The sequence below is a fragment of the Papaver somniferum genome, unplaced genomic scaffold (assembly GCF_003573695.1).
Source record: "Papaver somniferum cultivar HN1 unplaced genomic scaffold, ASM357369v1 unplaced-scaffold_0, whole genome shotgun sequence".
Classification (NCBI taxonomy): domain Eukaryota; kingdom Viridiplantae; phylum Streptophyta; class Magnoliopsida; order Ranunculales; family Papaveraceae; genus Papaver; species Papaver somniferum.
In genome coordinates this window covers 943,692-967,969 of record NW_020618823.1, presented here as the reverse complement: position 1 = coordinate 967,969, position 24,278 = coordinate 943,692, and the positions used below count along the sequence as shown (strand labels likewise).

The following is a 24,278-nucleotide window of genomic DNA, read 5'->3' as shown; positions in this document are numbered from 1 at the left end:
CTGTGGCTGATCTTGTGCCGAGAATTTGTGAGGATAGTTGATGTGCTCGGCTATCAGTAGAAATGTTAAATGGCCGGATTAAATGGCTGGTTCGTGTAGTGAACTGTCGGTCTCGATTAAGAAGTTTTGGGGTGTATTTCAGCTTGGAGGATCAGCAAGAAGGCATGAGAACAGATGGGTGCTGGAAGAAAAGTGAACATTTTCGAAGAAGAATGGTGCCTATTGTGCGCAGTTAAGAAGATGAAGTCAAGCTTCAATGGAATCCAACTCGTAATGCTACAAAGTGCATATATAAGCAAACTTCGAATATGGAGATTTCTGGGTGTTGGCAGTTGGCTACGTACAGATCTTAGCCGTGAATGAAGAAGAACGGTGGTGGTGATGGCTAGATGGACGAACAGAAAATGGAGTTAGGTGTTGTAGCCGTAGCGAGATGCGGTTATGTGTGAATTGGTTATGGAAGATGCCTCGAATGAGTCTAGTTCGTAATGATCTTGGGAAGGAGCTGGTTGCATTTGGTGGAGACGGTTCTCAGAGGTTCGGGAAATTGATGTTGTGGCCGAGTCTGAAAAGGAAGGGAAACTGACGGCTGATTAGACGGAAGCAACTGGAGTGGGCCTTGGTAGTCCTTGGTCCGAATGGTGTGTGGACTGGGCCTGGCATTTGTGTTGGGTTTAGACTTCTACGCAACAACTATATATGAATCGAGAAGAAACAGTAAAAAGGGGAGGAAGACTTTGTTGATGAAGGGGAAGCAGTCAAAGAGAGTGAACTGATTCTAAATCTTGTTAGAATCCAAGCTGATAGAATCAATCGGTTGAAACACAACGTCAATGTACTCATCGGTATAGTAAAAGATTGTGACTCTAAATTAAAGGCTCTTAGCGAAGAAAACGCCGATGTTTGCTTCTCACGAACCTTACTCGAGGCGAAACTCAAGAAGGATGCCTTGGAAATTGAACATCTTTTGATTAAACTCTCTATTCGAGGATGTTCTAAAGAGTCCACTATACCAATCGCTTATGACCCAACTGAAAATTCAATTCCAGAAGCTAAATCGCAATCCCTTCCGATTAGAAAAGATGTACTTGTATCTTCCTCTAATCAAGGAAACTTCACATCGCTCGGAAGGAAGAAATATCCTAACTATGATGATAAGTCTGTTCACTCTAACCACTTAAGTGATCAGAAAGTGTGTGTCTTTTGTGATTCAAAAGGACATGTTGAACGAAAAAGCAAATCTAGGTTGAATGACAATTCTATTGTTCAACTTCAACACACCTTAGATTTAATACTCAAAGGTGGAACTGACATTCGGATATCTAAACCTATTGGTTTTAGTACTCACCCTGTGAATTCTTCCAAGAAGGTCAGTTCAATTTGCTCATCGAATGTACAAATTGTAGCTTTAATACAATTTGGTCAAGGAGATTTCAGAAAGGTCCTCTCAACCTAATGAGAAGAATGATGTTCAAGATGTAAAAAAGGTTCCTGTAGTTGGAAGCAACAATGGAGATATGAAAGACAACCTTAATATGATAATTGAAGGATACAAGGATCATATCAACAGTCTGTCAAAATCCTCCATACAAACTTCTTCTGGTAAGGACTCTAACTTATCCTTACATTTTGATGACAACAAGTTTCATGATAATTTTTCACATCAAAAAGGTTTCTCTTTTAGAATTGGAAGAAAGAAAAGACTCAATCGTGAACACCATTCATTTAATGAGCTTAGGGCTCATACTTGTGCTAATTAATCATAAGGTTGAATGCTTACTCATAAAAATCATGTTGAGTAAGATTTTTTAATAATCAGGTATACTTTCAGCAAAATTTCTTTCTTATTAGTTGAGCTATTTTTTTACCGTCCATAGCTAAATTATTTTCCACAGACAGCTTTGCCGAAGTATTGGTTGTGTCTCGAGAATCTCGTCGATTGTCTTTTTTTTTGAATAAAAGGTTTTTGTTGCAACTATGTTGCCTGCTACGCTCATGCTCTAGATTCTTCTCTGTGAGAATATAAAATTTATTGAGCCGAGTCCTGTTATAATATTCACTTAGCAAAATTTTGCTTTCCAAACGTTTTTCTTGGCTTGCATTTTCTTCTTTAGTGTTTTCCACCTTGGGTTCAGATTGTGTTCGTACGGGTACCCATGACTTACTTGTCACGATCTGCCTTTGGAAACCCTAAAAGTTACCGTCCCTAAGAAACCATTTAAATACCAAACCTATTGAGTCACGTACGCATACTCTAGGTTATTGTGTTTTTGTCAAGAATGTCTTCACCTTCTTGCACTGGTGGTTTTGCAAGAGGTTTTCTTGATAAAGGTATTGGTTTCGAGTCCAAAGAGAGGAAGAAAAGAACCCTAGTAGAAGATGATGATCAAAATCCTGATGCCTCATGTTACTATGCCTATATTCATCAAGATCTTGAGAATGAGGATATGGTTTCTGCTGAAGTGGTTCATGATTTTCTTAAATACTTTGAGGAAGCAAAATTGCAACTCGTTGATACTATGAAGGGTCTTCATGTGTTCAGAACTGAGTTGAAGAAGGTTAATTCATACCTTGTTCTCATGAAGACACATGTTAGAGATCTTCTCAATGAGGATATCTTCTCTGAAGAAGCAATGGATGTTGTCAATCACAAGCTCAAAGAACTCAAGACTCGTGAGGGTTCCGGAAGTGATCTTTGATTTCCATTCATGATCGGTTTTGTTGATTTATGAGTCCTTTGTTTTTGCTTGTTGTCTTTATCTTTTGTCTAGGAAAATTCTTATGAGAATTTATTCTTGTGTTTTAAGAAGGATAACTAAGGTTTGGAATAACAATTATTGTGAGTAACATAGCTATTGCCAACAATTTTTATCTTGCAATGTTTTTATATTTATTTATTTAAATTCTAAAGTTTATTTGGAAGATGATTTTGAAATATTAATCTTTATGGTTTTGTATATTGCAACTTGTTATAGGATATGTGTGTTTGTGTCCGTGAACTGTGATTGTCCCATATTTTTCTCAAAAGTTAAGTCTATCATATGTCTTTATTGATAAAAGATAGAATGAACTTTTGACAACAAAAGTTAAGCCTATTATGTCATTATGCAAATATTGATGAAGATAGGATGAACTTTTGTATGCAAAGATTACGTCTATTATATGTCTTTACACAAATATTGATGAAAAATAGAATGAATTTTTGTATATTCCGAAGTATTTGTCTTTCCCTGATCCACATCTTTGTGTAAATATTGTGCGGCTTCGTAAGTTCTCTTATATGAGCATTTCCGATTAAATTAATCATGGGTTATGTTGTGGTTAATTTAATTGAGTTTTCTGGATACAAATTCATGTTTCATGTGATTTGTTAATGTCCAAAGAAATCCTTCTTTTCTTGTAAAAGTAAGGTCGCTCTTGTTGTTCTTTCAGGAATGACATTTTATAGGGGAGAGTTCTTAATTGAACTTGTACTTAATTGCCAAATCTTTGTGGGGAGTGCGGTTGTGGAATATAGTAGGATTTTTCTTGTATCTTTATTAACTCCTTGATGAATGCATTTAGTTTCGACTATATGATTGCATCTAAACAAAGTTGATATGTTTTCTTTTGGTCATGAAGTATCTCCATGAGAATTTCATTAGGATCCCACTAGTTTTCGTATCTTTGCCAATTTTTATTGGCAAAAAGGAGGAGAATTAATGTGTAGTTCACACTACAAATACATATGGTTTACGGATCATTATGATGCTGAGTTGAACACGTTCAGAATCATTGGAGTACTTGGAAGTGTGAAAAAGCGGGGGTCTAACAACCACACCCAATATTTCGTTCGGCAATCTGAATAGACAAACTCCAATATACTTTCAATAGAATCAACTAGACAGTCATACTCAATCCAGAGAAAAGTATATCAACGAGTTTATATCTCAATTTCTCAATTCAATCTGCAATCAGCAAATAGGAATTTGCGACCCCGTTTGAATAAGAGAAATAACTTGAACGGTGTCAAAGACCAATGTTCAAGTGTCAATCAATTTATATCAACAACCAAAGGTTGGATTATCTAATTGATTGATCTTAATGCACAACCTGTGATATTTCTATTACATAACAAAATATAATGCGGAAAACGAATAACACTGACACCAGAATTTTGTTAACGAGGAAAACCGTAAATGCAGAAAAACCCCGGGACCTAGTCCAACTTTGAACACCACACTGTATTAAGCCGCTACAGACACTAGCCTACTACCAATGAACTTCAGACTGGAATGTAGTTGAGCCCTAATCAATCTCACACTGGTCAAGGTACAGTTGCGCTCATTACGTCTCTGAACCCCAGCAGGATTCTATGCACTTGATTCCCTTTAGCTGATCTAACCCACAACCAAGAGTTGCTACAACCCAAAGTCGAAGACTTGATAAACAAATCTGTCTCACACAGAAAAGTCTATTGGAATAGATAAATCTGTCTCCCACAGAAATACCTATGAGTTTTGTTATGTCTTTTGATAAATCAAGGTGCACAGGAACCAATTGATAAACCGGACTTATATTCCCGAAGAACAACCTAGTATTTTCAATCACCTCACAATAATCTTAATTGTATGGAAGCGAAACAAGATATTGTGGAATCACAAACAATGAGACTAAGATGTTTGTGACTATTTTTTATCTTGCCTATCGGAGACTAAATCTCGAGCAAATCTTAGAGAAGATAGTACTCAATCACGATAGAAAACAATGTTATTTCAAGCTGCCCAGTCAAAACCAAGTACTTATATGCTGTGATGGTGCTTTTAAAGGGATCCCAAGGATGGAAGGTTTGGGATTCATATCCAGAAATAATGTTGGAGATTGTCTAGGTGCTGCATCAGGTGGACTGGGTATAGCCACAGACTATTTGGCTGAAGTTATGGCTCTCATAGTAGCAGGGGAATGGGCTATCACAAAAGGATATCAAAAGGTATGCTTCTGTTTAGACTCTAATGTTGTTCTGGTTGCTTTTAATAACAATAAAATACCATGGATAGTATTTCATAGATGGATGAAGATAAAGCAAGGTATTCCTCTGATTACATTTAGATACTCATGCAGAGAAATAAATTTCTCTGCTGACAAGATTAGGCCTTTCAACGGAAGAATATCCGTCGGATATTTAGAAATCCGATATCCGACAGCTTAAGCACTACCGGATATTCGATATCCGATAATATCCTATAGGATATCAAAATCAGATATCATTTCCGATAGGTTAAGCTATCGGATATCGGATATTTATCCGATAATATCCGATTCTGACAAAAAAATAGTTTATAATCTGTAAAACATATACAAAGGTGAAATTTAAGTTCTATTTCTCATACATACCATCCAAATTGTCTTCAAAAACAGTCTTAAAACATTGCTCTAGTTATGTCTCTAAGTAAGTCTCTTACTCACACACATACATGAAAAGAAACACAAGCAAATGTTATAGAAAGTAAGAAACTTCGAAACACGAAGTATGATAAGTATCTGTCACTCTCCTCTCCAGCCTCTGACATTCATGCAATCCTTTCATAACAATCATTTACCTAGAGTAAGGCTTCTTAGTAGCAGGACGCCTCTTCTTTACTGCTCCGGCAGCAATGTCCTGCAAACAATCACAAATAACAATCAAATGGAGCTTCCGTTGTAAAACTAAATATCATTATGAAGTGAAAGTCATGCTGAAACCAATAAAATAAAATAAAATTAACAGGATATGTATAGTCTCTCGGGAAGTTTTAACTCTTACAGTTGGGGCGGTGACAACCCTATGGTGGGAAATAATACTTCACTCCTACAACAAAATTAATAAACCAACCGACCAACAAACACATACTACTACAATGGAGTGTCATTTCTTATATAAAACATGCAGTACAATACTCCTACCTACCTACATATGTACCCACCGACAGAATTTAAGTAAGAAATTCATTACTTGTAACACCACGATGGTTGCACCTAACTAATCACCTGAAACAGCAAATACACCTAACTAACACCACAGATCTCGTCAAAATCTGAAATGAAAAAAATAATTAAAAAAGGCACAGAAACGACCCAGAGGAGAGGAGCATTCACAAGAATGAACCACATTCATAAAACCCAACAACCAAGTGAGAATTCACGCACCAACCTCATAGGCTCGTACTTGCAAGTATAACGACAAAACAAAGGAAACAACCACATAAGTGAATAAGTATAAGCTCTCCCCATAGGCCAGGGAGTAAGGAGCGTGGACCTCCCACAAGCTAGCCAGGGATCCAATGATTCACATAAGAGTTGCAAAATAATTCCGGAATCTGGTTGAGATGATCTTGTATCTCAAGTAACTAGGATTATGACATATTATATATTCTGTGGATGACACTGACTGAATGCAAGTTGACCCTGCATGCTTACTGAGATATTATAACTCCATGGGTAATCAACATGATTAATGTTCAACAACCTGTGGTTTTCATTAAAATTTAACCAATAAAGAGAAAACCCAACTTCAATCATCATCTAAATGATTCAATTCAATCAATAATAACCAGTAAACTCAACAAGTTTATCCTATGATTGAGAAGAAAACCCAAATTTTGAAACAACAACAGAAACCCTAATTTGCAATTTCTAATTTCAAAACCCTAATAAATTCTAATTTCATAAAAACTCATACAAATTCATCACTCTATATCATCAAATTCTATCTACAAACAAACAGAACCACAATACTAGATAACTTTCTACACAGAGAGAAGAGAAAGATTGGTACCATAAGATGACTAACTCCTGCTGCTAACACAAAAAAAGAGAAGAGAAAGATTCTTGCGGAGATTCAGTGGAGAGGCGGTGAGAAATAAGAAGAGAAGAAAAAAAGAAATGACTAATAAGTTCTCGAGTCCTCGACTAGTGGAGTCAAATAAAATAAGGGTATGAGAAAATTACAAGTACGTCCATATTACATCTAATATATCAGATATCTAAACAAACAGATATAGCCTAATCCGATTCCGATATGTTAACGAAGAAATATCCGATAACATATCATATCCGATATCCGATAAAACGGATAAAATCCTATAGGATCTCGAATAGTCGGAAACGGATTCCGGATACCGGACAGATATTGACAGGCCTAGACAAGATGGCAAAAAGAGAAGTTACACTAGCTAGAGGAGTAGTGCAGTTCTATGGTGAAAACCCTCAGATTCTTGGCAGAATGGAAAATGAAATGGATGTATACTTCAGATTTTGAATTCCTTACTTATGTTTCTTGTAATGCTCTGCTGAGCTTTTTTGCTTTTTCTTGTTATTAGGCTTAGCATACTGGGAAGTTTTCTTTTTGTTTTTCTGCCTTGAAAATGTCTTGGCTCTTTTGTAAGTTGTAAATTGAAATCTTTTTAGTAATAAAATTTCATGCTTAAGCAAAAAAATAAAAATAAAATAAAAAAATAAAACGATATAAAACAGAAAGATCAAAACAAGCAACTACAGAGAAAATAGTTGGGTCTGGCTTCACAATCCAAATGAAGTCTTTAAGTCGTTAACCTACAGGGTTTCGTGAAAAACCTAAGTTTAAAGGAGAATCGGCTCTAGTCGCAACTAGTATCACACATGAGGTGTGGGGATTAGGTTTCCCAGTTGCTAGAGTTCTCCCTTATATAGTTTTCAAATCAGGGTTTGCAATCTAAGTTACCTTGGTAACAAAGCATTCAATATTACCGTTAGATGAAAACCTTATTAGATTCAAGCTAATATCTTTCAACCGTTAGATCGAACTTAGCTAGTTATACACAAATGAAATGTACCTTCATTTAGGTTTGAGTAACCGTACCTAAATGTGTACACTAAGTTGGCTCAACAGTAGTTAACCGAAGTTAGATATATGAACACTCTCATATCAACCTTATTCATCTTAATCACAACTAGTTCAAATGACTCAAATGAAACTAGTTATAGAGTTGTTCAATTACTATATTCTCATAGAATTATACAACAACACAATTGAAGCAAAACCGGTTTGATTCACTCGAATCAATTCATGAACATTATAGCCACGGTTTGCAAAGAATGCATTCCTTAATATATAAATATATTAGTTCATTTAAAAAACCGATTTTAGAACATTAACCACTCAAGTATGCAAACGGGTACGCATACTTAAGTAGCCGGTCTGAGTTTAGGTTCACCGGTATGCAAACGGGTACGCATACCTGCAAACACGACAGAAAATTCCGGACCCAAAAGTACGCGTACCGGTATGTGTACTTAGGTACCGTACTTTCACAAACTAACAGGTACGCACACGGGTATGTATACTATGGTTCCCGGACATGGATTACATATATGCAAGTACGCATACTATGCTTATATCCAATTGTTCTAAACTCTATTTCAATCATTGAAACTTTCTTAGAGGATGACAATAGCTGTTTTCACACACTATTAGCATCAAAGCACCTTTCAAGTTATTGAAATAATCATAACGAAACATTCCAAGTCTACACCAAATGATCGTATCACACAAACCATGTAAGATATTACTCGGAAATTTTCACATGATCATCTTTTGACTTCCGTTAAGAATATAAGATGAACTTGGTTGAAGCGAAAGCTTACCGACACATATTTCGAGAAATATGTAAGCGAGTTAAACTCAGCTCGAAATCTCAAATGTGCATAATCGAATACTATATAGTAATACGACTTTTGTCTCAATATAGGAGATAGACTAGAAATAGACTTTCCAAGTGATAGATGAGTTTTAGTCTCCACATACCTTTTGTTGATGAAGTTCCACAAGCTCTCCTTAGTAGTTCTTCGTCTTCAATTGATGAACGTCGTGAAGTCTAATGCTCAACTACACAATCTATCCTAGTTCGAGACATCATTGTAAGTAGACTAGAAATCAAGACTTATAGTTTTGATCACTAACATTGACAAAACAATCTTGAGATATCAATGCTTGCGAGTTCGACCGAGTAGTGCTCTAACAATCTCCCCTTTTGTCAATTTTAGTGACAAAACTATCAATACATATGGATTACAAAATAAATAAACTTTTTTGATTCTCATACAAATGCTTTATCTCCTTGGTTCTTCAACATTACTCGAAATCTTCGTCACTTCCAAGTACTCCAATGATTCTAAATGTGTTCAACTCAGCATCATAGTTGTTGAAGATCCGTAGCCATAACAATGAAAAAACAATTGCTCTCAATCATTGTTATACAGTGTCATAGTATTATTACACAACATCAAAGTCATTGTATCACAACTTTGACAACAATACTATGGTGATATGTATCACTCTTCCTTAGTCAATACTTCATCTCGCATTGAAAACCACCCCTACTTCTCCCTACATAAGGGAATATTGATAAAATACACCATATGGGATTAGTATTTCCTAAAGTACACCCGTTTTTTTCTAAATTGTTAAAATGCACCCACCATCCAATAACCCGTTAAGGCCCACTAGCACCTGATCCGACCGCAATCAATTAATTTGAATCAACAGTGGAGATCTATTCTAAATTTGAAACTACTGATTTATCCTTAGCTGGAAAATAAAAAGGACCGTGAAGAAAGTAGGGTTCATTCTGCTCGGTTATTAACCATGTTCTCTTCCCAGATTCAACGACAAGTACTCAGGAAGAAAAATGTGAAGTTTCAAAGGCAAGAAACTTCTTCTCTTTTGAATTGAGACGAAATACACAAGATTTAAACTTATTAAACAAACTGACGAACAATCAGTCCTTTTAGATCTCCGCATAAGTACTAGCTGAAAACTTAATCTGAATCAAAGGGCAATCTTTATTTTTTAATTTAATTCTGGGTTTAAATATAATTTTGATTCTGACTACGATTTCTTTGGATTTGGAATTTTGGTTTCTTCCTATCTTTCTTCTTCTACTTCACTATTTGGTTAGAGAGAGAGGGGAAGATTAATATACAAAGGAAAATATGATGAAAATAAAGGTCTATTTTGATCTAATTGGTATTTTAACTGCTAATTTGAGAAACTGATTGGTATATACCAAACGAACCTTAAAGGGAGGTTAAAACCTTAAAGTAAGACCCTCCGTCCAAGTTAATTTGAGAAATTAATCTAGTCTAGTTGATTCTATTGAAAGTATATTGGAGTTTGTTTATTCAGATTACCGAACGAAATATTGGGTGTGGTTGTTAGACCCCCACTTTTTCACACTTCCAAGTACTCCAATGATTTTGAACATGTTCAACTCAGCATCATAGTTGTTGAAGATCCGTAGCTACATCAATGAGAAAACAGTTGCTCCCAATCATTGTTATACAGTGTCATAGTATTATTACACAACATCAAAGTCCAATTATATCACAACTTTGAAAATATTACTATGGTGATATGTATCACTCCCCCTTAGTCAATACTTCATCTCACATGAAAACCACTCCCCTTACATAATGATCCGTAAACCATATGTATTTGTAGTGTGAACTACACATTAATTCTCCCCCTTTTTGTCAATATAAATTGGCAAAGGTATGAAAACTAGTGGGATCCTCATGAAATTTTCATAGAGATACTTCATGACCAAAAGAAAACAACATACCAACTTGTTTCGATGATTTCACATAGTCGAAACTTAGTGTATTCATCAAGGAGTTTATAAAGATACAACAAAACTCCTATAATATTCCACAGCCGCACTCCCCACAAAGATTTGGCAATTAAGCACAAGTTCAATTAAGAACTCTCCCCCATAAAATGTCATTCCCGAAAGAACAACAAGAGCGACCTTACTTTTACAAGAAAACACTAGTGGAAAACAGACATTCCGCGACCCTAAGAATAGGTCATATATAAGAGTTAAATGACCTGTTCTAGGGTTCTCTGAATGGGTCGTTGATAAAGCGTTTTTTAATTGCACGACCCCTTACGCGCGGGTCTCTGAACAGAGACCGTTTCTTACGGAAACTAGATGCTGACCCCGTACGCGTGGGTCGTAGATTTGAATTATAATATAAAAAAAATACATATTCAGATTAGCTGAAATGCCTGAATCTGAATTAATCTGACTGACATTGAAGTCAAACTAAAGTCAAGTCAAATTAAAGTCAAATTGAAATTCAAATGCAACTTCAAATTAACTGAAATTCAAATACAACTTCAAATTTGACTGAAATTTATAATCAAACTGAGAATTTTAACATTCATTCATTTTATCCATTGGGTTTAAAATTACACAAAAAAGGAGGAAATTTTGAGTTCATAACAATATATGTCCAAGCTAGCTAGTAAGTTCAAACAACAACATGCTAAACTAATTGATAAACCAATAGACGATGTTCCGACAACGTTTGACAGGCAAGAATCGAAATGTTAAAACTGCAGAGTTGATGCCAAACCAATATATAAAAAATGCTTTGAGACTATCATGCCTCTCACTAAGGTGTAAGCTCCAAAGTAACCAGGATATCAAGAGAACCTACATATCAAAACACAACAATTCAGAATCTGTTAAGGATACATAACAGTCATGAATATTACAAGCTGCAAATATGAACAACTTACTCTGCAGTTAAGGAAACAACCTAACAACCCTTGTTACCACTTTCCATGACGAATCTTAGTACACCACTGCATGCCCTAAGCACAGAAACTTCATTAGTGATGCATAAAGAGATGGGTCAGTTATTGCTATTTTTGGATTGATTGGCAAGACAAACTAAATGTAGATGGTTCCAGGGAAAATAAATCCAAATTTCGCACAAGAGATACAGGTCAAGGAGAAATAAATGCGTCCATTTCTGAAACTTACATGCAGTAGTAGGGGAGGTGTTGCACTATAGATTTGGCCATTTGTCCAAAAGCAACCAAAAATAGTCATCTCGGCAGCTGTTACAAACACAACACAAATTTATGAACGCCCATACCTATAAGTACCGATACTTTCAAGGTTTGGATGGAACAATTAAAAATTGACAAAGGATTTATTGAAAGTTAAGATACACAATGAAATTACTGTGTATACTTCTTTACAGTAAGGTAAATTCGATACAAAAAAGGCTTCTAGGCCATTGAAACTAACCTTTATCAAGATTTGTAACTTCAAAAACCTACAATTGGAATTTTACCACCAAGTTCCATAGAGACAGGATGCTACACAGTCACATACCAAATGAGAAGGATCAAAAAATATAAAAAAACACTTAACATAATTCCAAGGTAAAGCTATAACATAAATTAACCAATTGAGATACAGAGGCCATCACCTTAGAACCAGTTGCAGAACTTCTGATGAATGCAACCTGGTTAAGGGACGGATTATCTTAGTGCTTATTCAACATGAAATCAATAATACCATAGATGCAGAGATAAAACATCAAATACTGATGAAGAACAAAACCTTCTTTTACTGTAGGACTCTAAAACAGGACAGAACCGAAAACAGGGAACTGAGAAAAACTGATCCAAGCAGACATGGAATTTACCAAATGTTACACGCCCAAGACTTACCAAATGTTAAACTCTAAAGGACAAGGACAAGATATTCACCTCTACCAATAATCATTATTGCAACCAATCTAACTACAGGTGTTATACTGAGAGGGATGAAGAACCTGTGATTCAATCACGAAGAAGTAAGTAAGTAAGATGCAATTAGATTATATACCAGCACAATCTTTAGAAACGAATTTAATGTGTGCAGCGAAGAAAGCCCCCATACTTGACTAAATCCCAGTATGATCTGCAAGCTTGCAGCTACAATCAGGACTCCTTGAGTTTCTATAATAATGTGTAAAAATCTCTGCAAGTAGAGAATACATGTGCATAAAACTAGCTGAATCGTCAAAGTTAAGCAACATAAATGGAAATAGGTGGACAAAGGGACTATTGATTCTTACAAAGGTAACACAAATCTTGAAAAGCATCCAATGCTTAAGCGCATTGATCCTTTTCAAATGCTTTTTTAACCCCCTTGCCTGTTACCACACCAAAATTAGTACACATGGATGAATGTCAAACTCATGGAATCCAAAGATAGAGTCCTGTAATTTCATAAATATCCTATCCCTGGAAAGGAAACTCCAAAAAACAATATGAGCAAATCTCATAAGACATTATCGCGGAACTTGTCCAAGGAGACTACATTAACTCAAGGTAATATATAGATAGCAATAATGTATGTAGTAGGTGTAAGTATAAACACTTATAATTTGGAGATTCATTAATTACAAAAAAAGAAACCAGACCCAAGGATCAGAATACCGTTGAAAGTTGTCGAGTTCATCACTATGGAAGAAGTAAAGTATACGTACCTAGAAAGATACACCCTACAGTGTCACTCTTTGGAGCGGATTTAGCTGAACTCATGCCCCCACCGTACCTGCATCGAGAATCAGTAGAGAGTTAGAGTCACTATACATAAATATTGAAATATCCAGTTTTCATTAATGCGTAACAAACTACGAATACACTCGTAGAGGAAGCAGTATATATGTTAAACAGAACTACACAGTATAACCTAATATGACCTAGCTAAATTTCCTGCTACTGAATAATGAGAAAAGTTACTCAAATTTTGAAAGTTAGGTCTGAAGTATCTTAGGTTCCCTTGTATCTAGTTAAATCATCATTCTAAATCATGGGATAAGAACTGTTATGTATATTCTAACAATAACCAGTACAACATTCAAAGTATCCAATCAACTCCTGTGCAAAAACAACTTTCTACATTAGACTCTAGCAGCAACAATACCATCACCATGAGGAGTAGTAACCATTCTTACAGTAACAGAACAGTTCCCAGTTACCTTATAAGAAACAACATGTGGTTTAGAAATCTTAATACCCCAATAACTTCTTCGAACAGGTAGAACATATAACTTAGCAAGAATAATCCCACCACGAATAGCATCAATAACCAGCCACCCTGAAGAAAACTGACAAGAATAGTGAAAACTTTAACCAACTACACAAACAGAAACATAATAACATAAGAAAATAAATGCCTGATACTTACCAGAAAACCTTGCAGATCTAGAAATGCAGCAACACATCTAGTTTGATGCTTCAAGGGCGATTAAGTTTTCTCAAAATCCTCCTATTAATATCCATAACTATTATTACACTGGGATTTGATTACCAAAAAATCTAAATAAAAAAACACTTAGGTTTGTTCAGTTAACATTCCATAAGAATATTGCCTCAAACTTTTCTTCAGATTTCAGAGACACCGAGTCAGTATCTGTAAAATTTGAAAGAGAGAGACAAAAATTATAAATGAATTCATTATTAACGAAATCAATGCAGTAGATATAGATTTTGAAAAAACCCTAAAACCCAAATTGAAAAAACAAAAACAAAATCCATATAATCTGAATTGGAAGACCAAAAACAGAATACAAATAGAAATAGAACTCCAGATTACAGCAAGATAACCTCACGAACCATTGAAAGGATGTAACAATTCAATAGATTTCAAGATTCGAAACCATTGATATCTTCACAATTATTCAATTGAGTGTTAAATCAAAGTAACGAACCAGAGTTTTAAACCAATCTTATTCAATGATTGAAATCCTAGAATCTAAATCTTCTCGGATTGAATATCGAGAACTAAAAACTAAAAACCCTAACAAAAACATGAAAACCTATCTGTATAGATCGAAGAAATCGAAGAACATCTCAAGATTCTCAAACCCTAAAATGAACAAAATTTAACAGCAATCATAGTTTATTTAGAAGTTGTTAGAGATTTCGACAAAACCCTTAAAAATGAAAACAAAAAAACATGGATTCAATCGAAAATAATTTGAGAAGGAGCACTGACGAAAATCAATTTCCAGCAGGTTTGAGGTTTAATTAGCGACATCTGGGGTTATTGATCAGAAGAAGAATTAAGAGAAGGGATTTCCATGGTGCTGGTTTTTCAGGTGAGGGATGGAGACCGAGAGCAGAGGTGAGGTGATGAGGTGAGAGGAAGATGCAGTGAAAGGGAGAGGATATTTTCTTTAGTAGGGATGATGAAAACGAGAGAGAGAGGATTCTTATCATCCAGCCGTTCTTTTAAGTTGAGCAAACCATGACCACAGAAACTGTGGGGCCCAGAATCGATCACCAGATCTGAATCGGAGGTCGAGAGTCGTGGAATCGGTAGTTCCATGATGGCAAAACGGTAAATAAAATTTCTAATTCAGAGACGTCTTATTAAGCTTTCGGATTTTTTCCATGTTTTTACCGAATCAGAGACCGCTATCTTTGGTCAACGTATCGGCTATGGTCAACGAGGGTCTCTGACGTGGGTCATTTAAACCCCATTTTCCACTAGTGAAAGAAGGATTTCTTTGGACATTAACAAATCTCATGAATCATGAATTTGTATCCAAAAATCTCAATTGAATTAACCACAAGGAAAATGATCAATTCAATTGGCCATGCTCAACATAAGAGAACTTACGTAGCCGCACAATATTTACACAAAGATGTGGATCAAGGAAAGACTGTTAGAGCATTGCTCGGTTGAACCCACCAAGCGTTGGTATGTCAAGTTTGGTTTCCATATTTTAGTGAACCAAAATTCATTTAAAGATTCAATTGATTATTTAATAGAGTCAACTTCGTATAGGTTATCTAGAAAGTTATTAGGATATGAGACTTACAAGTATTACTCGAAGACTTGAAGAATGCGAAGAAGTAAAGAGCTACATCGACGACATCATCCTTCCTCTTGAGGTTAGTAATATTTTGACTTGAACTGTTTCATTCCTAACGTATCTTTCAAGTTGTGTTATATTGAAAACATAACTGCGAAGCTGTGAATGATTATACTCTAGTTAGACGTAGTATTAAGGAATTGTATAACGCATATCTATTGAACTTCGTATATAAAGACATTGACATAATAGTATGAATAATATTGTGATTATGTATGGGTATGGGTGAAGATTTTATCCTAGGAAACAATGTTTTACATTCGTTTAAAGGAAGTATAATTCATAAACTTGTTTTGTGAATCGAAAGGGAAATCGCTAGGCTTATTGGTATTGTTATTCATTGCAAATCTTTGGATTACCAATATGTGTGTTTAGTATAACCAATCATAACTTGTTTATGTATCTTGGTAAAACTATTCACAGTGCCTGACTTATGTATCGGTATGACTTTTATTACTGAAACCAATCTTAAGTAATCACCTGAGGTGGTATGATCGATATTTGTAATTGGTGTGACCAATCCTAGTCATTGGGTAACCGATCCTAGTACTGGGTGGGACTAATCACAAGATGTGTAATCGATCCTTGTAGTAGGTTAACAAGTTTTAGTAATTGGTTTAACTGATCCTATAACTTGTGCAACCGATCACAAGTAAGCGATCCTGGTACTTAGTTAGCCATTTTATGGAAACTAGTGTAACCGATTCTAGTAGCCACTTGGAGATAGAACCGAACTTTGTGTTTGGTAGAACCGTTAAACCCATGAATGGTTATTGAAATTTTTTGATCAATCACATAGTTCTTGGAAATCAGATGAACCAATTTTAAACTCGTCTGGAAGTGTGGCAAATCGGTTCCAAGATTGTAAATATGAAAAAGCATTTACAAAGTAAAGATGTCGACATACTTTGAACATGTGCACTAATTATTATCTATTATTGTTCAAAGATATTCCTTAATAACTAAAGGAGAACCCCGGATCGAAATAAATTAAGAATCTTTTAATTAAGGTTTTTAATTCTATATGCTTTTAATTTCCAGCAATTAAATGCATATCTTTAGAAAATAAAAATTGGCAATGTACATTTACTAATTGGAGATTTTCTACTGAGATTTCGGCCAATATTTGGACAGAGCATTTCCAGGAATTATGAAAACCGATTTTGGCTTTATTGCATATCTTTGAGAATATTCGGTTTTGGAAATTCCTTGGTGTCCAAACTTCCTTGGTCTATAAATATTGAAGTTTGCATTTCGAGCCAACTAATCCTCAGAGCCAGCAAAACTACCTAGTTGTGTTGTTACTGGTGGAGCCGTCTATTCGTAGAGTAAAGTACCCTAAATAGGCAGAATCTCTTACGACCGCTCATTTTAAATACTTCTTTGGGATTGAGAAGCTCTACGAGTACCGTTGGTGGGAAACTAGATAATTGTAGTTTATTATTAGTTTTCGATTGATTTGATTGACTAACGATTGTTGAACTTTTATTGCACCTAGTTTGTTTATGCTTGAGAATCTTCTCTTCTGATATAAGATTCACTCAAACTAGATTGAAATATCGACGCGGATCTTTAGACTGTTTGTATATCTAAAGAAATCTTGTGATAATCCGTCGTTAACAGACTCTGTTCTGTGTGTGATTGATCACAAGAGATTCAACTTGTTTGTGAGCAGGTGTTTATTGAAGATCTAAGAAGATTTGAAGAAAAAAAAGATTTCTTATTTTAGTTCATAATCTTTGGTGTGCACAAAACTTGATCGGTTGGGGATCCAACTATAATCGGTTTATCTTTTCATAGATTGGATTGATTAGTTGCGTAGATCGGCATCAATACATTTATTTGTGATTCATAGTATTGATTGCATAGTCTAAACAATTACTTTGGTAGTTGTTAAATAGATTGATCTAAGAACCCGACAAAGGAGTTTATTGGTTAAACAGAAGAGCCTTTTATCAAACTCGTATCACATTTTTTGAAAAGATTTTTTATCGAACAGATTTGTTATTCCTTTACTGTTTGGAATACGAACCAAAGGAATTGTTCCAAGTGCGCGACTTATTGCAAGTTGGAGGCGCAGGGATACTGGGGGAACTAGGTGAACTATAGGTTTAGTTTATTGGTCTCAACTATACGAACTTAGTTTAGATTTTGTATAACGGATTAATTCTGAGAATATTCATTTATGGACAAGGTCCCTGGGTTTTTCTGCATTTGCGATTTCCTCGTTAACAAAACCTTGTTGTGTCTTTTACTTTTCTATTTCTGCAATTATAATTGATTTATTATAATTAGAAGTAAAATACAAAAACGTTAATTCCTAATTACTTGATAGCAATCCTATAGTGTTTGGTTAAGTCCGAACCTATTATCAAGTAATCATACTTCGTTGTATTGTCTCGATCTTGTATCCATAGTCAATCACAAAAGTTATCTTGTTGTCGTATTGTCTCGATCTATTATACATAGACGATCACACGAAGTGTGAACCGATTCGTTGTATTGTCTCGACTCAGTCCATAGACAATAACTTTCCGAGAAAGGACTTATAGGTGGAAACGTTTTAGATTAAGGTATATTTGGGTACCCTCGTCTTTTCAATTGGTATCAGAGCAGGCAAACACAAAAAGATCTAACAATCTGTGTTTGGTGCTATCCAACCTATAAGAAATGAATATTATGTATGATTCAGTTAACGTACCACCAAGATTTAATGGGATGAATTACCCATTTTGGAAATCTGCTATGAGAACTTTTCTTCAATTCCGAGATTTTAATACTTGGTTATTAATCGAAGACGGATATGAAAGACCAAGAGTAGAATATCCAGAAGCGGAGTTTAAACACTTAACATTCTACAGTTATGAAGAAAGAGCTCTTGTAAAGCAGAACTCTAATGGTCTAAATGCCATCATACACGCAGTTAGTGATGATCTTCTTCATCATTTTATGTCTTGTGAAACTTCTAAGGGGGCATTGGATACTCTTGAGACTGTATTCGAAGGAAATGATTCCGAAAAAGAAGCGCGACTTCTGTCCCTTTCTTCTGAAAGGGAATACCTTAAAATGGATGATAACGATACCTTTGAGGAGTTTAACACTAAACTTTCTGAAATTATCAATGATTCTTTCTTACTTGGAAAGGCTATACTTGAAAAGGAAATAGTATGAAAAATACTCAGATCGTTACCATCTAGATATGAGTCTAAGAAACATGCCATAATATAAGCAAATGATATTTCTATACTTTCTCGAAGCTCTCTTGTAGGAAAGTTAAAGATATTTGATAGAGAAATTCTGCTGAAGAATCAAACTGAGAAATGTTGTCAAGAAGACAAGGTACTTGTTGAAAAGGAGATTGACTCAACAATTGTGCTTCTAGCGCAACGAATTAAGGACATCTTATCTAATGATAAATATGATCCTGATACATTATCTTTTTGTCATAAAAAAGATAGTGAGGAAATACAATGCTTCAAGTGTCGTAGTTTCGGACATAGGGCAAATCAGTGTTCTGGCATAAATGCTCAGAAATGCAATAGGGCTTACATCTCTGTTTATGGGTAAAAACTGATTCTGCTGTTTTTGATAATTTGGGGTGTGTTGATGAGAAATGAGTTCAAACCCTAAACAAATGCACTGCACGGGAATGCTTTTAGGTTTGAGAAATCAATCTGTAAGACTCTGGCCTAAACCAAGAAATGGTCGTTCCAGATTCAATTCGGTCACAAGGTGAAGGAGAAGGGCTGATCTTAGGGAGGGAAGCGGAGAAGGTGTTTGAAATCAGAGTGTTGAAGGTGTGGCTGTTTATGACTTGCATATCAGAAAATGGTTTCTGGATACTTGTATTGATAACACATGTGTCCTTCGTTTTGAATAGGTTGAAAACCCATTTATACAAGTCATCGAGCGTACCCTGATCTCTTAGGAAGTGGAGGAACTGAAGTTGTGGAGAAGTGGGTTTTGTACGGAAGGTGGTGATCATCGTGTCTCGTTATGAGGGATGACTGATCACACGTCCCCCCACTACTCTCATTACTGATAACCGTCCGCCTTTCCTGACACGTTCTCGTAATGGACGCTTGTGACATGTTTGATGTCTCGAATAAGTGGGTTGTGGGACCCACAGAGAATAGCATGGTGCTATTAGGTGAAACAACTAAGTTGTTTATGAGGCCAATGTAGGATCAGAATCTCGCAGCAATAATGCCTCAGCGAAATTATTAACAACACAACACAGCAGTGCCGATGAATAACTTCAGAAACGAAATAATAAACGACGTTAGCTAAATCATGAGAAAAATGTGATGGTCCTGCGAAAATTAGAGAGTTTGCGAGATTAACATTTGTAAGGATGTGAGAATGTCGCAAGTCATATCCGAAAATAAAGGACAGATTAGCTGTCATCCACTACGTAATTTTCTATAAATAGACGCTCAGTTGTAAAGGAAAAGTGATAGAGATCTTTTCTGAATGAGAAACAAGTAAATAGGAGAGAGAAAATCTAGAGAAGTGGTTATTCTTGATTCCTTTATCTTTTCTTGTAAGATTTTTCAAAGATTGATCAATAAAATTAAGATTGTTAATCTAAAATGAGTTGAATGTTAATGAAATCTTGTGAGGGGTGTAGTGTAGGATTTCCTGCAACTACATAATGGCGCTAGAAACAGGGAGGATTGAAGATTGAAGATTATTCTAGAAAAAAATGAAGATTAATATTGAGATTTGTGAAGATTTGGAGTGATTGATTAAGAATTTTACATAATCTCTTGCAATTCATTAATATTAAAGAAATGGCTAGAAGAAGAAACACATCAGAACAACCAACTACTGTTAGAAGAAGCAAGAGAATTGCTGGAAGGGAAAGAAGTGAAATGGGAGAATCTACTAGAATGAGAAATAATAGAGAAAATATAATTCAACCACCAGTTCAACAAACACTAGTACAAGGAAGGAGTACAGATTATGATAGGGTGAGTATACACACTTGGCAATTAAATTCAGCAGAAGAAGAAGAAGAAGAGCAGCAAACCAGAAACCATAGACAGGTAGAGAGAAGTCAAGAAGAAGATGAAGGAATAATTCATGGATATGAAAAAATTGGAGAGTTAGAAACGTTGAGACGAAGAATACATGAAGAAAGAAGAGCTGAGGCAGAAGAACGTGCGAATCTAACAAGGCAAAATCACGAATTGAGGATGGAAAATATGAGACTACAGAGTAGAAGATCGAGAAGTATTAAAAAATCATATTTAAGATCGATTAGAAGAGAGATGAGGCGAAACTCACCCACAATTAGTGCCGGAAATAATATTCAAGAAGAAATATCAAATCCTAATGAAGAACATCGCGAAAATAGAGAAATGACTTATGATCGTTACGTTCCACAAAGTGAAACTTTTGATGATAGGCAAAATGATAGAAATCAAGAGAATGGACAATGTCAGGGACAAAATAATCAAGATGGCGAAGGGAAACGAGAGGAAGGAAGGAGAATTTTACATGAGAGAGAAGCTCAAAGAAATCAACAAACGACTGAAGAAGAAATTGAAAGACATTATGCTGAACAAGCACGTTTAATTTGCGAACGTGAAAGATTGAGAGCGGAAATGGAAGAACAAGAGCTTCAGGAAACAATTCGCCAGAACAATCACGACAATCGAGAAAGAAGACGAACACAAAACCGGAATAACGGTAATATCAATGAAGAGTATGATAGAGTACAGAGGATGGTTGAAAGACAGCGAATGGAATTGATGAGAAATGAACAAAATCATGGAAGGGAAAATGAGAGACATCATCATATGCGAATTCAAGATAGAGATGAGGAAGAGAATCGCAGAAGAAGACGAGATAAAGATGATGAAGAAGAAATGCAAAATTTTGCGAGAGAAGAAAGATATGAACGTAGAAGAAGGGAGGTGAAATTAAAAAGACCAATGGATCAAAATTCAGGTGTAAATAAACAAATTTTAAAAGAATTAGAAGAAATGAGAGGAATGCTAAATAATAGAGGAGAAGTAGGCAGAAGACAACTGGATGAATCTATAGAAGAAGCTGCGAAAACTCCATTTACAAGGGAAGTACAACTAGGAGGAATACCACCGAAGTCCAATTTTCCCGCATTAAAGCCTACGTGAGGTGCATGTTGCAATGGGAAAATCATGATGCTGTATTATGCAAGTATTTCGTATCCATCTTAACAGGGGAGGCGTTAAAATGGTTCGAAGGTCTACCAAAGAATACAATAACATCCTTCAATCATTTTTTAGTTGCAGGAAATCCTACAACACACCCCTTGTATTATCATGACTATGATTTCTAGATCTAAACTTATTTGATATGAAAATAAAGATAAAGATAATGAAAATAGAAAATAAGACACAAGATTTACGTGGTTCGATCAATTTGATCTACATTCACGGGGTTGGGTTTTACTATGATTATTTGTAATTACATCTTAATTACATGGAGACTCCATTAATGAATATTTGGAGCTCTAGGTTGGTAGAGGAAGAAGAACGAAACAATAATAATACAAATTCTAAACTTGTCCTCTCTCTCTCTGACTTTCCTTTTATATAGGTGTTTACATTGTGGATGACAGCTCATATGTAGTGGAGTACAACTCATATTATCTCGCACCCAAACTACATTCTCGCAAGCTTCGCTACCTTCTCGCAAACTCTCTCTATAACTTCGCAGGCTCTATCTATAATATCGTAAACTCTTACCGTTGTGCGATATTTGGATCCTACATCTTGCCTCCTTTTCCTTGAATATTTCTTGAAGAGTGATCTTTAAGGAAAAATCCACTTTGTTGTAGTCGTTGGAGAGAGATACGTGTTGTTGGAGTAGTCTTTGATCTTTGTTGATGAAGGAACGAGCAAAAGAATACTGGATTTGAAAAGTACGTACTTGCCTCTATTCTTTTGTGAAGTTCCGGAATGTTGCGAAGTAAATAAGAAGTATCATCTTTTGAAGTATGCGAAGTATGAAGTATCCTTGAAGAAGTATAAGAAGCATGAAGTATCCTTGATGAAGTATAAGAAATATTCAATTCTCGAAATGTAAGAAGTATCCGTCCTTGAATGAGAATAATAAGTATTGCCTCTATTCATGCGAAATTATTACTCCATTTTTGGTGATTCTTTCCGAGAAGATAAAGAACATAAAATGTTTTCTTGGTAATCCATAGTTGCCTCTGTTCTTTATCTATGAGGGTAGAATCTTTGAGAAAATGTTGAATGTGCGAATTGTTTCTTCATTCTCATCTTTCCTCTGTCCTATGTTTTGTGCTCATGCGATAGTATAATCTCTTCAAGTTGCTTATAATTGTGCGAAATAATTGAGCGAAATGATCATATCGTTCAGAATAATCACATTCTGCGAAATAATCACATTCTGCAAAATTCTGACACATTCTGCGAAATTCTGAATAATCCTGCGAAATTCGGAATAATCCTGCGAAATTCTGAAAAATCCAGCGAAATTCTGAATAATCCTGCGAAATTCTGAAAAATCCTGCGAAATTCTGAATAATTCCACGAAATTCTGAATAATTCTGCGATATTATTGCGAAGTTCTGCAATATTATTCCGTACATTTTTGTAAAGTACTTGTGCGAATATAATGCTTATGTGATGATTATGTTATGAAATGTGTATGCGATGTTTATGCTATGAAATGCTTATGCAATGCTTTTATGATACGAGTATGATGTTTGTATGATGAGAATGCTTATCTATTGCAATGTATAGCTAATGTTTGCGTTACTTAGCTCATTTTTCATGCTAAAATTGATGTAGCTTTAAATTGCCTTCATTCTCCATTTCTCTGGCTTTTTCTTTAGTGTATGCATTCCTCTTCGTGTAGTTATTGTTCCTCACAAGTTCTTACGTGTGTTTCATCTTTCCTTTTTCCTGCACTATTAGTATCTCATAACAGTATGATCATAATATTAAGTCTGCGGCATTTTCACTGCCTCAGTTTCATTTCCATGTACATATTCGCAAGCTTGTTTGCTTACATATAATCATTCTCGCAAGCTTACTTGCTTACTCATTTTCTTATGTGGTCTTATTTTGCCTTCCTAGTTAAAGGTCTTATTTTGCCACCTCTTGTCATTGCGACAAAATCGCAGGACGTCTTTGCACTTTCATGCAAAAACCCATTGATCTTGCCTTAACTTTTTCTTTTGTATTATTGCCTCTCCAGGATTGTTGCGACAATATGACAGGCCTAAATATTCTTGCGAAAATAAAGCCCTATGACATTGCCGTCTTGCGACGAAATCGCATGACGTCTTCACACTTTCATGTAATGACCCATTGATCTCGTCTTATCTTTTTCTCTAGTATTATTGCCTCTTCAGGATTGTTGCACAAATATAACAAGCCTTAATACCCTTGCGAGTAAAAAGCCTCATGACATTTGCGTCTTAAGACACTTATCAGCTCCCTAATGGAGGGTGCCGCCTTTATCTCCCCCTGGTTTCCCCTTCAAGGAGGCGCACTTCTACCATACAAGGTTAGCTCCTCCCATCCGGTCTTAAC

The 24,278-nt window shown here is 35.5% G+C and overlaps 1 long non-coding RNA gene across 4 annotated transcripts; it reads right to left on the bottom strand.

Annotated features, from left to right (window-relative positions):
- Window positions 1-11,416: 11,416 nt before the first annotated feature.
- Window positions 11,417-12,992, bottom strand: LOC113325823. Of its 4 annotated transcripts, XR_003348133.1 has the most exons (7): window positions 12,913-12,992; window positions 12,681-12,815; window positions 12,280-12,315; window positions 12,096-12,166; window positions 11,826-11,902; window positions 11,579-11,653; window positions 11,417-11,492 (listed from the first exon to the last, which is right to left on the bottom strand). It is a non-coding gene; the product is annotated as an uncharacterized LOC113325823 (long non-coding RNA). The 4 variants fall into 4 exon arrangements; XR_003348132.1 differs by having other exon boundaries at window positions 12,096-12,315; XR_003348135.1 differs by lacking the exons at window positions 12,681-12,815; window positions 12,913-12,992 and adding an exon at window positions 12,563-12,603.
- Between the last annotated feature and the right edge of the window lie 11,286 nt (window positions 12,993-24,278).